This window comes from Cupressus sempervirens, chromosome 10 (assembly GCF_028749045.1).
Source record: "Cupressus sempervirens isolate cs-2001-9-10 chromosome 10, ASM2874904v1, whole genome shotgun sequence".
Lineage (NCBI taxonomy): Eukaryota > Viridiplantae > Streptophyta > Pinopsida > Cupressales > Cupressaceae > Cupressus > Cupressus sempervirens.
The window spans coordinates 412,102,187-412,118,133 of NC_143127.1; positions in this window are offsets into that span (position 1 = coordinate 412,102,187).

The window sequence follows — 15,947 nt, forward strand, 5'->3', positions numbered from 1 at the left end:
TTCATTAGTGGGTGCCAAGCAAGCTAGCTAAATCCTATAAAAATTTTAGTTGCAGCCGAGGAAAATAAAAATATAGTGTGTGCCCAGAGATCTTCAGGTGCCAAGAAAATTTCAAGTGCTGAGAAAAGTAATAGGTGTTGAGCATCAGAAAATCTTAGTTGGTACCGAGTGAACTTCAGGTGCTGAGCATCAGTAAAAAAATAGTTGGTGCCAAGTAACACATGTGTTGAGCACTAGTATATCAATAGTGCCGAGCTGCTGCATTATTATAAATCATGAAGATTTTTCAAATCTGAGTTGACATAGTTGTTACCTTGAATTTTGTGACCAAGTTGGAGGATAAGGATGATGAGTTGGTTGCATAGAATTTCATGCAAACCATTTTTGGGAAAATTCAAAAGGATTATTCAAGAAGTTTGTAGAGGAAACATAATATGGGCTAGATACAATGAATCCTACCTAATCCATATGAATTAAAATTAAAGGATGAAAGAATTGAGTAGGAAAGGAACTCCAAAACTTCTATTTAAGGAGTCATAGACCAAGAACCAAGAGTTGCTATTGCTGCTAGAGTGTCAAATTGAAAAGTGATTAGAAGGGGGTCAAGCAGAAGACATCTAGGAGTAGGAAAAATAGAGATGATTAGAAGGGTGTGAAGGAGAAGACATCTAGGAGAAGGAAGAATAGAGAGGGTCTACTTTGACAAGTGGTCAGAAAGAGATGATTACACTGGTACATTGAGAATGGAGACTCAAGAAGATTGAGCTTCAAAGGAGGGCAAGCTATCAAGGGTTGCAGAGGCTAAAAGCCAAGCAATGGTATGAGCTGAGAAGTGATCTGAGATCTGCAAGTTAAGTTGTATGTTGTAATTAGGTCAAATATTTTCTAATACTCTCTAGCAATTGTATTAGGTATGGAAATCTTATGGACTTAGGTTGGCCTAACAACCATTTGTGAATCCTTTAACAGGGTGGCATTCCAAGTGAATGTTCTAAAGTCCTCTAACCAAGCCCACTTGTAATAGGGTGGTTAAATCCTTTAACTAGGTCACATTTAACAGTGTGTTTTAAGTCTTTAACAAGGTAGACCTTTCATAGGGCATCACTTTAGAAGAGTGAGAATTGAGTAGCATGTTACTGGTGATTTTTCCCAAATTGGGTTTCCATGTAAATAACTATTTTATGTGTTGATCTTTTCATGTCTTATGCTTGCATTTTGATTTACAGTAACTTGCTGAATAAGACTATTTTAAGCTTGGATGAATGAATGGTTGAATGAGCTCACTAAACTTAATGAAAATTTTTGAATTGGACATTTGGACTTTGAATCACTGATTGACACCCCCACCAACCTCTTAGTTATTCTAAAGCATTTCTAACAAATGGTAAAGTTTTATTTTTCTAATGTGAGGCCTCACCTGAACCGTCATAGTGTAGATGACATATTTTCATTATGATACTTCTAAATCTATGTTTTGATACCTTTTGAGACTATAGGGTTATGTCATTCTAATATCTGCATTTTGATGATCCACTCTTATGTCTACATATTAGGACCTAATTGATATATTTAATGATTTCATTTTGTGCTCCAAACTATTTTAAATTTTTTAATGGAAACTAAATTGTAGAAATGCTTGAAATGTCAAATTGCAATGGTCAAGTAGAAAATTAGTGCCAAAGGATAGATTTAGATATGCAAATGAACCCAACTCAAATGCTTTGTAACTTAATAGTCATGAATTTAATATTTCATTGCTATGATAGGAAATAGATTATAAGGTTTTTTAGAATGTTAATCTAATCATGTCACTTAAGAGTCAATATTGATATGCAAGGATTGGTAGTTTAATGTTTTGAATATTTTATAGGAAAATTATTAGAAAAGCAAAAATTAATTGGAAATGATGAAATATGCAAGCCTAGTGTTGAATGATAAAGTGATTTACTACACTTATTTATATATTGTTTATATGATTTTCTTGGACTATTGATGCATGAGTTTAGTGTGCAAGAATTTGACCATGGGATTTAATAGGGGACCAAGGCTCAAACACAAGTGAAACACGACATGACCGAGGTTGGATCTATGGAAGGATTCAGACCTCCTTGTAATGTGTTTTATTTTGTAATTTGAATGGTATGTGGGTAATAGTGGAATGCATGGAGAAAGGGTCATTTTAAATGTCATATGTTACACTTGTTTTTTCCACATGCAAATGACTTGGCATTTAGGTTTTTGGGAAAGTAACCTAAGCTAAACATAACCCTAGCATAGTACCCAAGTTAACCTCACATTGAAAAGTGTTAGGATAAGTCCCTATCCATTAAAATTCGAATCCCAACTTTCCATTAATATTTTGGGATCAAGAAGTGCTCATAGGGGGTCACCATGGTGAAAAATAAGTGCCCACATGATAATAGTATGGGTTGGGGGTCTAAATCTAACCTTTAGTAGATCTAGATGACCTTGGGCAACCTCCAAACAAGTCACTTTCAAAGCAATTCGAAAATTGGAGTGTCACATGACTTCTTCCACTCTATTAGTTGGTCAAGGCTACATTTTTAGAAGGGGACAAGGGTGGAAGAAAAGGCATCTCATGTTATGACCATTTTTAGTTAGTGGGGGTTTTGGGGATCCTTTTTAGAGGATTGGGGATGAAACTAGTGGGTTTCCTACCCACTCTCTAACTTTAAAGACACTTAGGGTTTGGAAGCTAGGAGGGAGCTCTTCTACAACCTTTGTTTTCCATTTTGCAAAGGGATTCAAGGTTTATGTTCTTACCATGTAGTTAATTTGCTTCCATTTTGAAGTTGAATCTTAGTATTGCATTCATGAGTATGTAGCTAAGGGGAATGCCATTGTAAGAAGAAATATGTGATATCATCTTGTATCATGTTGTGTTGTATTTTGTTGTTATCAGCATGGAGATTGGTTTTTCACTGTCCTCTTGTTTTCTTTTTTGTTGAGTTCCATGATTTGTGCATGAGTGTTGTTATGGGTGTGAGGGCTTCACTCATCCTTTGGAAAGGAAAGAGAAGTCTAGGGTGAAGGGCCCAGTTGGGCTTGAAAGTGTATTTGAGAACCTTGGAGTATGAGCTCCATTGTATACCATAATCATTCATATATTTCTAGGGGTGATAAGGGAAGTATGGTTCAGAGAGAAAATTTATGGAGTATGTGTTCCAAGGAGGTTACAATTGATGGTAGTGGGTTTGGAGGATGATTTGAGAAAGCCCCGAAAGGGAATGAAAATTGTTTATTGTAGATATTGTTTGATATGGAAAATTTCCATTTTCAAAGCACACCTTCTCCCTATGTTTATGATTACATTGGTGAACCATTATGTTTTATCCTTGGGATGGGATATTTCAAGCTTGAGATGTAATGTATATGTTTCTTCTACAAGTTGTATGTAAATCCCAGTTTGAGCCTTTTTCCCCTAGAGCGGGGGTGGTCTCCTTGGAGTCCTATGGTTGGGTGGAAAGAACCCATGGATTTTGAGGTCATGGGAGCAATGGAATCAATCTTGGAATGGTCACCTTGTAGACATGCTTGAAGGAGGAAGCTTATCTTTGTGCATTGTGCATGTTATGGAGGATCTCTCTCCACTTTTTAAAATATTGTTGCAAGGAATATATAGCATAGTAGCAAGGAAGGGATGTGTTAGATCATAATGCATTTGAAAGGAGGGATTCTTTCTCTATGTTGTAGAATGTTACATTATAAGGATGAAGCCTTCAATTTTGTCATTTGTGTATTGTATTGCAAAAGTGGAGTCTTCATTTTAGGTCCAGTTTTGTGAGAGACGCATCCATGAAAGAAATGAAGATATTTGGATAATGTCCTATGTAATTGTATTGGAAGATTAATAGAGATGTATTTAGTTGCAATGAAATGGAAAGGTTGGCAATCATAATAGTCATAAATAGAATGTAAGAGAAATGCCTTTTATAAGATGTCTTATTGTTGATGTTCATATAATGAACCTACATTGTTTGTATCTTGCTCATTTTAGAATCATGAATTAATACATTTCCAAAATATTTTTCATATAAAGAAATCTCATGATGTCATAGTTCAATCAAAAATATCTTTCCAAGTTCCATTATTTGATAGAATAGCTTAACCTATTAGTTCATAATTTTTCTTATTTAAAGGAAATTCATGTACTAGGTAATTACACAAATGTTTTCCAATCGATCCATTAATTGTTTTTTTTTTATGTTGAAGTATCAAAATAGCATCAAAACTAATGCCAAGCTAAGACTCACAATAACATAGATTGCATAGAGAAAATATCTACAAGTGTATACATAGTCCAAATGCAAAAATAAGCAAGGCTATAGGTGGTATTTAATCCCATGGAATTTGTATGAGGATTGGTGTTGGGTAAAACTGAGGTTCAACTTGATGGTATATGATCAAATCAACAATACCCTAAAAATGTCAATCTGGGATTCATCAACTCTCGAAAGATATAACGGTTGTTTGCACAAGGGGTAAAGATAATAGATCAAGATGTTTATGAATGCAATTACTACTTGCTAATAAATTAAACTATTCAAATTACCACACGTCTAAGATTACTTTTGCAAATGGATTCTAATCTAAAGGTCACACTTAAACAATTGAACACAATGTCTTTATGAATGCTATTACTAAGTTTTGTCTGATTAAAAGTTGGTTTAATTAAGAGTTTAAATCTACTTGGATTGCGATAGGAGGTTTAGTGACGACAAGAGGTTGTTTACAACAAATTGGCTCTTAATACAGAGTGCAACAAGAAGTATGATAAATGGTGACAAAGAGTATTATGAATAGCGATAGGAAATGGTTCAATAGATAGATGAATGCGGTAGGAAGAATGTAACAGACAGTGTTCTATGATAGACTTATGCAGGTGGCAGAATAATGATATATAGTGAACAATTACTTCACAAGAATTTTGTAACCATTTACTTTATCAAACAATTGGATTCTCAACAAGCACTCTACATATTTGATTGACAAACATATATATATGATAAAATCTTTATAAATACACACAATCTTTTAAAGCTATAAAGAACACACAAAATCAATTGAAATACTTACAAAACAAACCAATATAATCTCACCATGTTTTTCGAGAGGGGCCCTCCTCTAGTTTGTAAGGTGAGAGATGTTTTTAAAGCTAATTGCTACAGAAACTCCATGCTTTTAATACCACGGATTTTAGAGATAATATAAATAGGGTGTTTCATATATCATATCATGTCTTTCATTTCATATTTTCTTATATAGACTAAAAATGTTTAACCAAATTAATAACTAGGCTAGAATGGCCGATGGCCTATTCCCTAAATATAGATAGTAATTTTTTTTGGCCCTTGGCCTCACTTAACAATTTACAAAAAAACCTAGCTAAGATAGCATACAGCCAAAATTGTTCTGTCTAGCCATTCAAAACTATTTGCCTAAAATAATATAGGAAAACTACACCAGCCAAACTACTTCGACTGGCCTCATGTTATGCATCTTTAGTCCCTATAGAAACTCAAGTCACAATATATCATTTTCTTGTAATTAATAGCTTTTTAGGAACTACTCTTCCCTCTTTTCAAGAGTACTAAATATTCTACTTTCTTATCAATAATTTAACAAAAAGGGAATTTCATGCCAAAGAAGTGGGAAATGTAGGAAGTGAAAGGTTAATAAAAATAGAGCATTATCAGGACTCATCATTCCCCCCAACCAAGGGATTTGCATGTCCTCATGCAAATAATGTATACAAACTAGGTGGAATATTGTTGTCTAGGTGCTCCATGGACTCTTTTGGAACAATAGTTGCACTGATAACGTTGTCCTATAGTAATACCCTAGATATGAGTTGTTGAAGCTCTTGCTAAAGTTGCATGAAAGTGTGTAGAAATTCATTGATAGTAACCATAGAAGTGCTCAATATTACTGTTGTCAGCAGAATGGGATTAAGAGGAAGACTATAAGTACCTGATAGGTCCTTTTAAGGCATGTCAAAGACAATCAAAGACTATGATGTCATGGCCTTATCAATTTCTAGGTGACAAGAACTCTCTATATTTTCTATAGCATCTCCCAGAAGGGGTTCTTTTTTAGGTGTTTTAGAATTATCTTCCACATTTTTCTTTAAATGATCCTCATCCTATCCATAGGCCCTCTAGATAGTATTTTTCACTATATCATCTTGCCATACAACATTAGATTCAAGTTCATTTCCTACATCAAATGTTTGTTGAATCATGTCTTCTTGATCAAGATTATTCTTTGGAGATTATGTAGCTTTATCAAAACTCATTTGTTCTATAGGTTCACATTTAGGTTCCTTATTAGTTTGAATTTCAAGGGTTTCTCCCACCTTATTTGTATTGGGATTTTCCAATTCATCCTAAGGGTCACACTGGTCTGCAATAGTATCACCTTTGTTAGAATTATCTTCTTTGTTAGTAGGGTTTGGCAGACTTTCTATGGATGGTGCATTCCTTTATTTCTTCATGTGTCTGGTTTGATGGTGGTATTCCCTACCCACTTTCTCCTTTTGTTTCCTATTAGAGCTATTGGTCAAGACCTCAATTTCAGCATCTATAGCAGCTTGAGCAGCATTGGCTAGATTATCTATATGACTAGCAAATCGTGGATGATTATGGTGTACTGAAGAGGAGCTAGGTGATTTTGTAGTGGAGGAAGTGTGGAGGGCTCTTTTGGGTGTTTACAAGGGCTCACCAGCAAGATTTTTCTTTGGGTAGTGGCTTGGAGAGGGTTGTTCCATAATCATAGTTTCAACTTCTTCTGGCTAGGGTCGAAGGGCATTATAAGTAAGTTGTATAAATGTATCCCATGCTATGGGGGTTTCCTAAAGATAAAGACCATGCATGACTAGTAGCTTAATAAGACCACAATGTGCTAATGAATTCTCATGACCTTACCTAAATTGAGTGCAAGCTCTTTTCAAACAATGGTACAAGTAATAGGGAAGATTAATAAGTTTCCCTAGCCTTAAATGAAGCATGATCCATAAATGATGTGCATGAACAAAATTGAAGCAACCCTCACAAGTGGTATATTGACCTATAAATAGGGTTATTGCATCCCACAACAAAGTAAGGGTTTTGCATTGAGCTCCTTATCCCTTGACAACCTCCATGGACTCATTGCACTGCAGGAAATTGGTTCTGCCAATTTTCAATTCTGTAACCCCAATACTGGTAGTAGGAAAATAAAATTCACCGATTTGGGGAAGAATAGTTATAGTGGCCACCATCTGCACTATTTTGAGAAAGGTAATGCCCCGTATTATCATAGAGTCTTGAACAAAGTCATGGGAAAATTCTTCAACAATGACAAGGTCATAATCCTACAACTGAAAAAAGAAACGATGCCATCTCGCATGACAAAAAATCTTATAAGCTTCACCATTTTCCAGTAACTTGTCCATGGAGTCTGGTTCAAACTATTTTTGTTTCCCACTCATGACAATAGAAAGTTGTTAAAAATAGGATATGAACAGAGAGAAATGGAGGGTTTGGTTTTACAGATGAAAATGAGGAAAATAAGGGTGATAAAACTCCAACTTGTGCAATGGAGTCATAAATGGAAAGTGGCAGGGACGGAAATGATTAATGGGGGTGGAAATGTAGAGGCATGACACCCCCCAACTTTGGCATGAAAACATCCCAATTTCACTAAAATTAGAGATAAGAAATAGAAAATAAAGCACAACAAAAAGGAGGGTAAGAAAAAATCCCTTAAATGCAGTAGGATGATCAACTGATGATGATTGATTGATGCAAATTGATATCAATTTCGCATGAGCCAAGGAAATTATGAAAAAACTTGAGGATCAACATGAAAAAGGAAGGCATTTAGTAACACATGAGAAGTAAATAAGAAATGCAATAGAAAAATTTGAAAAGGAATAGTCATCAAAGCATTAGATATTGAGTAGGGACACATGGCAGGTATAGTAGTGTAGTCATCTTGAAAATCTAGAGCAATAGGAGGGTCACTTGGAAGGGATACCGAGGAATGGGTGATAGGAACAAGGAGACCTCTTGTCACAACAATCAAAGTGTATGGATGAAGGGGCTTCTTCTCTCTCTCTCTCTCTCTCTCTCTCTCTCTCTCTCTCTCTCTCTCTCTTTAAAAATTTATTTATTTATTTATTTACATATGACACTAGACCACTGAGAAATCAGTTTTCAATCAAGTGTTTCCTAGAAGCATTGGTGTACTAGTTTTCACTACCAGGAAGTCTGACAATTGTATGGTGTTGGATTACCCAGTTTTCAACAAGTAGTTGTTTAACAATGCCAGAAAATTGGTTTTCATTGTTGGATCTTTCATTTTTTTTTAATAATATATATAATGATATAGATGTATTCTATCAATGCTGAAGGAGACCAAAGGGAACCATGGTGAGTTCCCAGAAAATTGGTTTTCATTGTTGGATCTTTCATTTTTATTTAATAATATATATAATGATATAGATGTATTCTATCAATGCTGAAGGAGACCAAAGGGAACCATGGTGAGTTCCTTGGAAATCTCCAAAAAGAAAGCATCCTTTGAGAGAGGCTTCTTATATAACTTCAATCGATCACCATTAATGAGGAGCTTGTGATGTTTAGAGTCCATAATGTAGAGCTGAACTGCACCTTTAAAATCTTGGAATCAGGAGTCGTATAGAAGTGCCCAATTGCCAGGCTAAAAAGAACGTTGATGAATGTGTTTGTCATGCCATAGTGCTCATTGATTTTGAACAAGTTCAGTATGAAGAAGTATCTCTTGACATAACTCATCAAGGGAGTAGAGTTGTGTTAGATGTTCCATGTGAGCATCAAAGAGACTCAACCCAAGTTGAAGGGTACTTAAATGAGTCTTAATCTTGAACTCAATAGGAAGTACAACCGTCTTACCATAAACCAATTCATAAGGGGTTAGACTAGTGGTGGTCTTCCATATAGTATGATAGGCCCACACAACTTTAGGAAGTCATGTGGTCAAATCATGCTTATGAAGTGCAATAGTTTTAGTAAGAATATTCTCCAGTTCCCTATTAGTTACCTTGACTTGTCCATTTTCTTGAGGATGATAAGGTGACAATTTTCTATGGCAAATCTCATATTCTTTGATTAATGTAGCAATGAGGTCTGAAGTGAAATGAGGTCCTTGATCAGTAGTGATCTCACATGGAACATCAAAGTAAGCGAAGATCTTAGAATATGAGAATTCAACAACTTTGGTATCTCGAGCATGCTTAAGTGTAACCACCTCAAACCACTATGTGACATAATCTATACAAACAAGAATATATTCCTTGTTTTTGGAAGGTGGGTTGATAGGTCCAATGAAATCAAGGCCCCATTTTTCAAAAGGTTCAATAGAAAGCTTAGGGTGAAGTGGCATCTCATCTGATCATGTAGGATGACCCATGCGTTGGTACTGGTCACAATGTTGAACATAACATTTGCAATTCTTATTGAGCGTAGAGTAGTAATAACTTGCAATCAAATTCTTTTGAGCAATCCATTAAGCAGAAAAGTGTCCTCTACAAGGTTCAGTATGACAGGCAATAAGAATATCAAATATGTCATGCTCAGGAATGTAATGACACATGATGTTATTAATGCTGGTATGGAATAGAAGAACATTGATCCAAGTATACTGTTCACTAAGGCCCACTAACTTATGATGCTCATGAGGAGAGAAGTGTGATAGAAATTTGCATGTAACCAAATAGTTGGCAATGTTGACATACCATAGACTTTTGGTAGATATCACAAAGAGGTGTTCATTAGGGAACAAGTCATTAATAGGAATAACTTCATTATCAGACTATGGTATTTGGGACAAGAAACTTGCAACCACATTTTCTCGACTAGGCTTAACAAGTATAGTGACATCAAATTCTTGTAATAAAAGAAACCATCTAATAACCCTACTAGTTACTACATGTTTATTCATCAAAAATTGAATTGCTGAGTGATTAGTATGAACAAACACCTTATAGCCAGTAATGTAGTGCCAAAATTTATTAATGGCATAAACAATAGCTAAAAATTCTTTATTAGTTATCATATAATTTACCTCAGCACCAGTGAAGTTGTTGCTGATGTAGTAGATTGGATAGAAGAGGTTGTCCTCCTTTTGTCCAAGTACTGCTCCCATTGAGAAGCCAAAAGCATCAGTATGAATATGGAATGGTAATTCCCAATTAGGACCTCTAAGAATAGGAGTAGTTACCAACTCGGTCTTAATGGTTTCAAAGGCCTCTTGACATTCGAGGGTCAAGGTGAAAAAAAAATCTTTAGCTAACAAGATGAACAGAGGAGAAGCAATCTTACTAAAGTTTTGAATAAATCTCCTATAATATCTGGCATGACCAAGGAAACTTTGAACATCTTTTTGTGTCAAATGTGTGAGGAGGTTTTGAATTATTTGGATCTTTTTGACATCAACTTCTATAGCTTTTGATAAAATTAAATGACCTAAAACAATTCCCTCAATCATCAATATATGACATTTCTCATGGCTTAGAGACAAATTAGTAGCGATACATCACTTGAGCACTTTCTCTAAGTTGTCTTTAGCTTCATCAAAGGTATTTCCATGAATAGTAAAATCATCCATGTAATTTTCTACACAATCATTAACTAGATCGGCAAAGATGTTTAATACTGCACGTTTGAATGTTGCAGGAGCATTACATAACCCAAAAGGAAGAAAATTGTATGCAAAGGTTCCCCACAGACAAGTAAAGGTAGTTTTGTCCTAATCTTCTAGAGAAATGTGGTTCTGATTATACCCTCTAAATCCATCCAAGAAGGAGAAGAATTGCTTCCCTACAAGAGTATCCAAGACTTGATCAATAAAGGGTAATGGAAAATTATCTTTCTTAGTAGTCTTATTTAAAGCTCAATAATCAACAAAAATATGCCACTTACCATTTTTTTTTGGAACAACAACCAAAGGAGATACCCACCTGCTATTCAAAATTGGATAATGAAACCAACATTCAAGAGTTTTTGGAGTTCCTCTATGACAATATCACTCAAGGTAGGATTGAGTCAGTATTGCAGTTGTCGAACTAGGCGACTTTCTTCTTCAATGTAAATGTGATGGGTACAAGTGTTAGGATGAATACCTTGCATGTCTTGATAATCCCATGCAAATGCATTTTTATGTTCTTTAAGCATACTTATGAGATCCTTAACTTGGGTCGGTGTTAACTATGGATTAATGTTGAGGGTAGGCCCTAGTAGGATTTCCATAGGTTTTGATGATGTAGGTCTTGATGATGTTTCTAGTTTGTCTAAAGACAATAATGGGCTATATAAACATTGATGTGGCAAGAGTTGATGTAACATGAGGACATGTTGAATAGATTGAGGATTGCTAACTAAAGGAAATTTCCTAAAAGGACAGTCAATAGTCACATGAGAGGGGAAAACAATAGTTTCTAGGATATCATTAGACTCATACCTATTCTGAAGAAAGTTTACTAATATGGCCTCATTAGTTGGGTCTTTAGAATACTGTACTTGCTTAATGGTAAGGACTGGAATATAATCATCTGAATCACTACCAACCCAGGCTGGGTCCTCAGTGTCCAATAATGGTTAAGCAGGGGGATATAAGGTCAACTCTTTTGCTTTCTCACCATTAGAAATAATCATGTTACTTGACCTAAAATTTATGTGGGCATTATTTTCTACTAACCAAGGTCTTCCAAGAATGAGAGGATATCCCCCCAACTTAGCTTTGTGCTTAAGGATAATAAAATTAGTTGGATAATCCCAACTATCAATGGAAAGAATGACATCTTCTATAACCTCTTCTAGTCTGACTAAGGATCAATTAGCCATTTGAAGCACTATAGGAGTATGCCTAAGTCCCTCTAAGGATAATTTTATTTTTGTTTCATTTGTCATTACATTTATAGTAGCACCTAAATCCACCAGTGTATTAGGAACAACAATTGTACCGATACTTACCTGGATGAAAAGACTACCAAGATTTGCATATTTTGGAATGTTGATGTTCCCCAACATTAATTCTACTAGTTGTGCAATAAATTGAACAAATTTTGGATCCTTCTTTCCCTGGTGGTAGGTACATAATTCATGTATTGTCTTGTTGTATACTGGCACATCCTTAAGATCCTGCAAAAGAGGAATTTTGATATTAGCATTGCATATTCCATTTAAAATGTCAAACTTGGAATGTAATAGTTCTTTAAGCTCTAGCTTATGAATGAATCAATTGGGAAAGGGAGGTTCTTCTTCAAACTCCTCTTCAAGTTCATCTGGGACCTCTGTGATATTAGGTCTTTTAAGAGCTTTCCTAGATCTGAGATGTACACCATCCAACTCAACTGTGTTAACATGATAGGTGGGAAAATTAGTCACTTCACTATGATAGATTGGTTGAGGAGGTTTATTATTAGGATTTGGATTTGGTTGAGTTGGCATAGATGTGGGTTTAGGCAGTTGCAATTTATTTGAAGGTGGATTCAAAGAAGATGAAGGTATGCGAGGAAGAAATTGTTGAGTTTGTTGATAGGGGCTTATTACTGGTGGTGGAGGAAAGGATTTTTGTTAAAGATAAGGTTGTGTATAAGGTTGTGAAGGTATATATGATGATTTTGGAGGTGGATACAGAGGTTGCCGTCTCCATGTTTGATGCCATGGTTGCATACTGGGTTGAAAAATTTGGGGCCATTGTGGATAAGGTTGAGGTTGTTGATAACCTCCATACCATGGACCTTGCTTAGGGAATTTTTGAGGTGGTCAATAAAAATATTCATTAGAGAACCCTCTAGGTAAAAACTAGTGTTGTGGAGCCATATAATAAACCAGTTCTTCAGTATATTCTATAGGAATCATCCCTTTAGGAAGAGGTCATAGTGTTGAAGTCTTACTAGCTTCCTTGAGTGATGCTACATGAGTTCAATTATAAGGGCAATCTTCTAGTCCATGCTTCTTACGAGACGTTGAACAATATATTGCCAAGGCCTTTTCAGCTTCCTCATGTTTCCTACAAGAGTACAATGTGTCAATTTGTTTGCCCATATGATTTAATAAGTCAGTTTTATGATCTTAAAGTAAATTACTAATTTCATGCTTAAAGATACCTAATGTATTACCCATAGTGGAAAACTTACTTGAATTCCCACAAATAGATTGATGAGACCACAAATAGTTCTTGCATATATCAGAAATATCTTCAAAGGAAATTTTAGAAATATCACCTTTTCCAATCAAATTTAAGGCATCCATGGTTTCATCATGAATCCCTCTTAAGAAAAACATCTTGACGGTTTTTGAAGTTAAATCAGGATGCCATGAGCATTGTAAACTAAAGGTAAAATGTTCCAAGAAATCTTCAACCAACTCTTCTTCTCATTGAGTCATGTGAAAGATTTCATCCCATACTTCCTTGGTCTTACATACTCCAAATATTTGGATAGAAAAGTATCTTTCATTTGGTTCCATGTTCTAATGTCCCTAAGACTCATAAACCATTGTAATGCAGCATCCTTCAAAGTATCTAGAAATAGCTTTAGTTTTTGTGCATCACTTTGATAATCATAGATATTACAAAGGACATCAAATTCAAATAGGAACATATCATGATATTCGGAGGTTGACCCTCTAAATATGGGGAGTGCATAGTAAGGGATTTTTTTTATAGGGGGGTCATCTAGATGAGGCTGAATAGGGAACTCAAAGGTCATATTGTGTTGAAAAATTTCATTCCTTTTGTTTTCAGCATTATTTCCTCCTACATTGTTGTTTTTGACATTGTCAGCCATGAATTCTTCCAAATTTTTTGTTGCCCAAGGTGTAAAATATTTTTTAAAGGGTTGTTCCTAAGGTTCTAGAGGCTTACTATACCTAATTTTGTATGACTTTGCAAACTGTTCAGCAATTTTAGAGGGTGTAGTAGGAGAGGTGAATTGAGAAGATGGCTAGATTTTAACTTCACTGCTTGGGTTGATTTCAATCGTTGATGGATTTTTCTCTTTTTGTGGTTTTTGATCTTTTGAGCTACTTATGGATTCCTTCTTAACAAATCTACCTTGACTATCTCTAAGCCTATTTAGGCACCTAAATGATTGACTGTAGTGGAAACCAAATGTACTATCCTAAGCAAGGTCGACAATTGCTCAAGATTTCTCAAGGGCTCACTGTTCCTATCTTGACTTATTATAGTTTCACGCCTTTAATATCTCTCCTTGACAATGGTGCAAAAAATGTTGGATAAAATTGAGGTTCAACTTGATGGTATATGATCGAATAAACAATACCCTAAAAATGTCAATCCAAGATTTGTAAACTCATGAGAGATATATCAGTTGTTTGCACAAGGGGTGAAGATAATAAATCAAGAGGTTTATGACTTCAATTACTACTTGCTAATAAATTGAACTATTCAAATTACCACACATCTAAAATTACTTTTACAAATTGATTCTCATCTAAAGTTCACACTTAAACAATTCAACACATTGTCTTTATAAATGCTATGAATGTTATTAACACACCTCTAAATAATTAATCACAGATACTATTAACACTCCTCTAATTAATCACAATGTCTTTATGAATGCTATTACAAAGTTCTGTCTAATTAAAAGTTGGTTTAATTAAGAGTTGAAATCTACTTGGATTGTGACAAGAGGTTTAGTGGCAATAGGAGGTTGTCTACAACAAATTGTCTCTTAATACAAAGTGCGACAGGATGTCTAATAAGTGGGACATGAAGTATGATAAATGTGGACAAAGAGTATTATGAATAGCAATAGGAAGTGGTTCAATAGATGGATGAATGTGGTAGGAAGAATGCAACAGATAGTATTTTGTGATAGACTTACGCAGGTGGTAGAATAATGATATATAGTGAACAATTACTTCATAAGAATGTCACAACCATTTACTTTATCATACAATTGAATTCTCAACAAGCACTATACATATTTGATTGACAAACATATATATACAATAAACTCTTTATAAATACACACAATCAATTAAAGCTATAAAGAACACACAAAATCAATTGAAATACTTATAAAACAAACCAAGATAATCTCACCAAGTTTCCTGAGAGGGGGCCCTCCTTTGGTTCACAAGGTGAGAGATTTTTTTAAAGCCAACTACTACAGAAACTCCATGCTTTTAATACCATAGATTTTAGAGATAATATAAACAAGGTGGTTCATATATCATATCAGGTCTTTCATTTAACATTTTCTTATATAGACTAAAAATGTTTAACCATATTAATAACTAAGCTAGAATGGTTGATGGCCTATTCCCTAAATATAGAGAGTAATATTTTTTGGCTGCTAGCCACACTTAAAAATTTACAAAACAACTTGGCTAAGATAACATACAACCAAAACTAATCTGTTTAGCCATTCAAAACTATTTGGATAAAACAATATAGAAAAACTATAGCTGCCAAACTGCTCTAGTTGGCTTCATGTCATGCATCTTTAGTCCCTATAGTAGCACAAGTCATAATATATCATTTTCTTGTAATTAATAGCTTTTTAGGAACTATTCTTCCCTCTTTTTAGAAGTACTAAATATTCTTCTTTCGTATCAATAATTTAACAAAAAGGGAATTTCATGCCAAAGAAGTGGGAAATGTAGGAGGTAAAAAGGTTAATAAAAACATAGCATTATCAAGACTCATCAATTGCCAAGAAAAATATCCACTCTAATTATAGTCTAATATTTTAATCAAAAGGGACATTCTCGGAACCTTTTGAGATAAGACAACCTATGTGCTAAGAGATAAGGACTTGAAAATAATAATAGACACCTAACTCATAAGTAATTATGAGAGAAGACTCTTTGAATCTTGTGAAAATTGTGACCCATTATAAAAACAAAGTTCATGTAAAAGTCGGGACCTAGGCA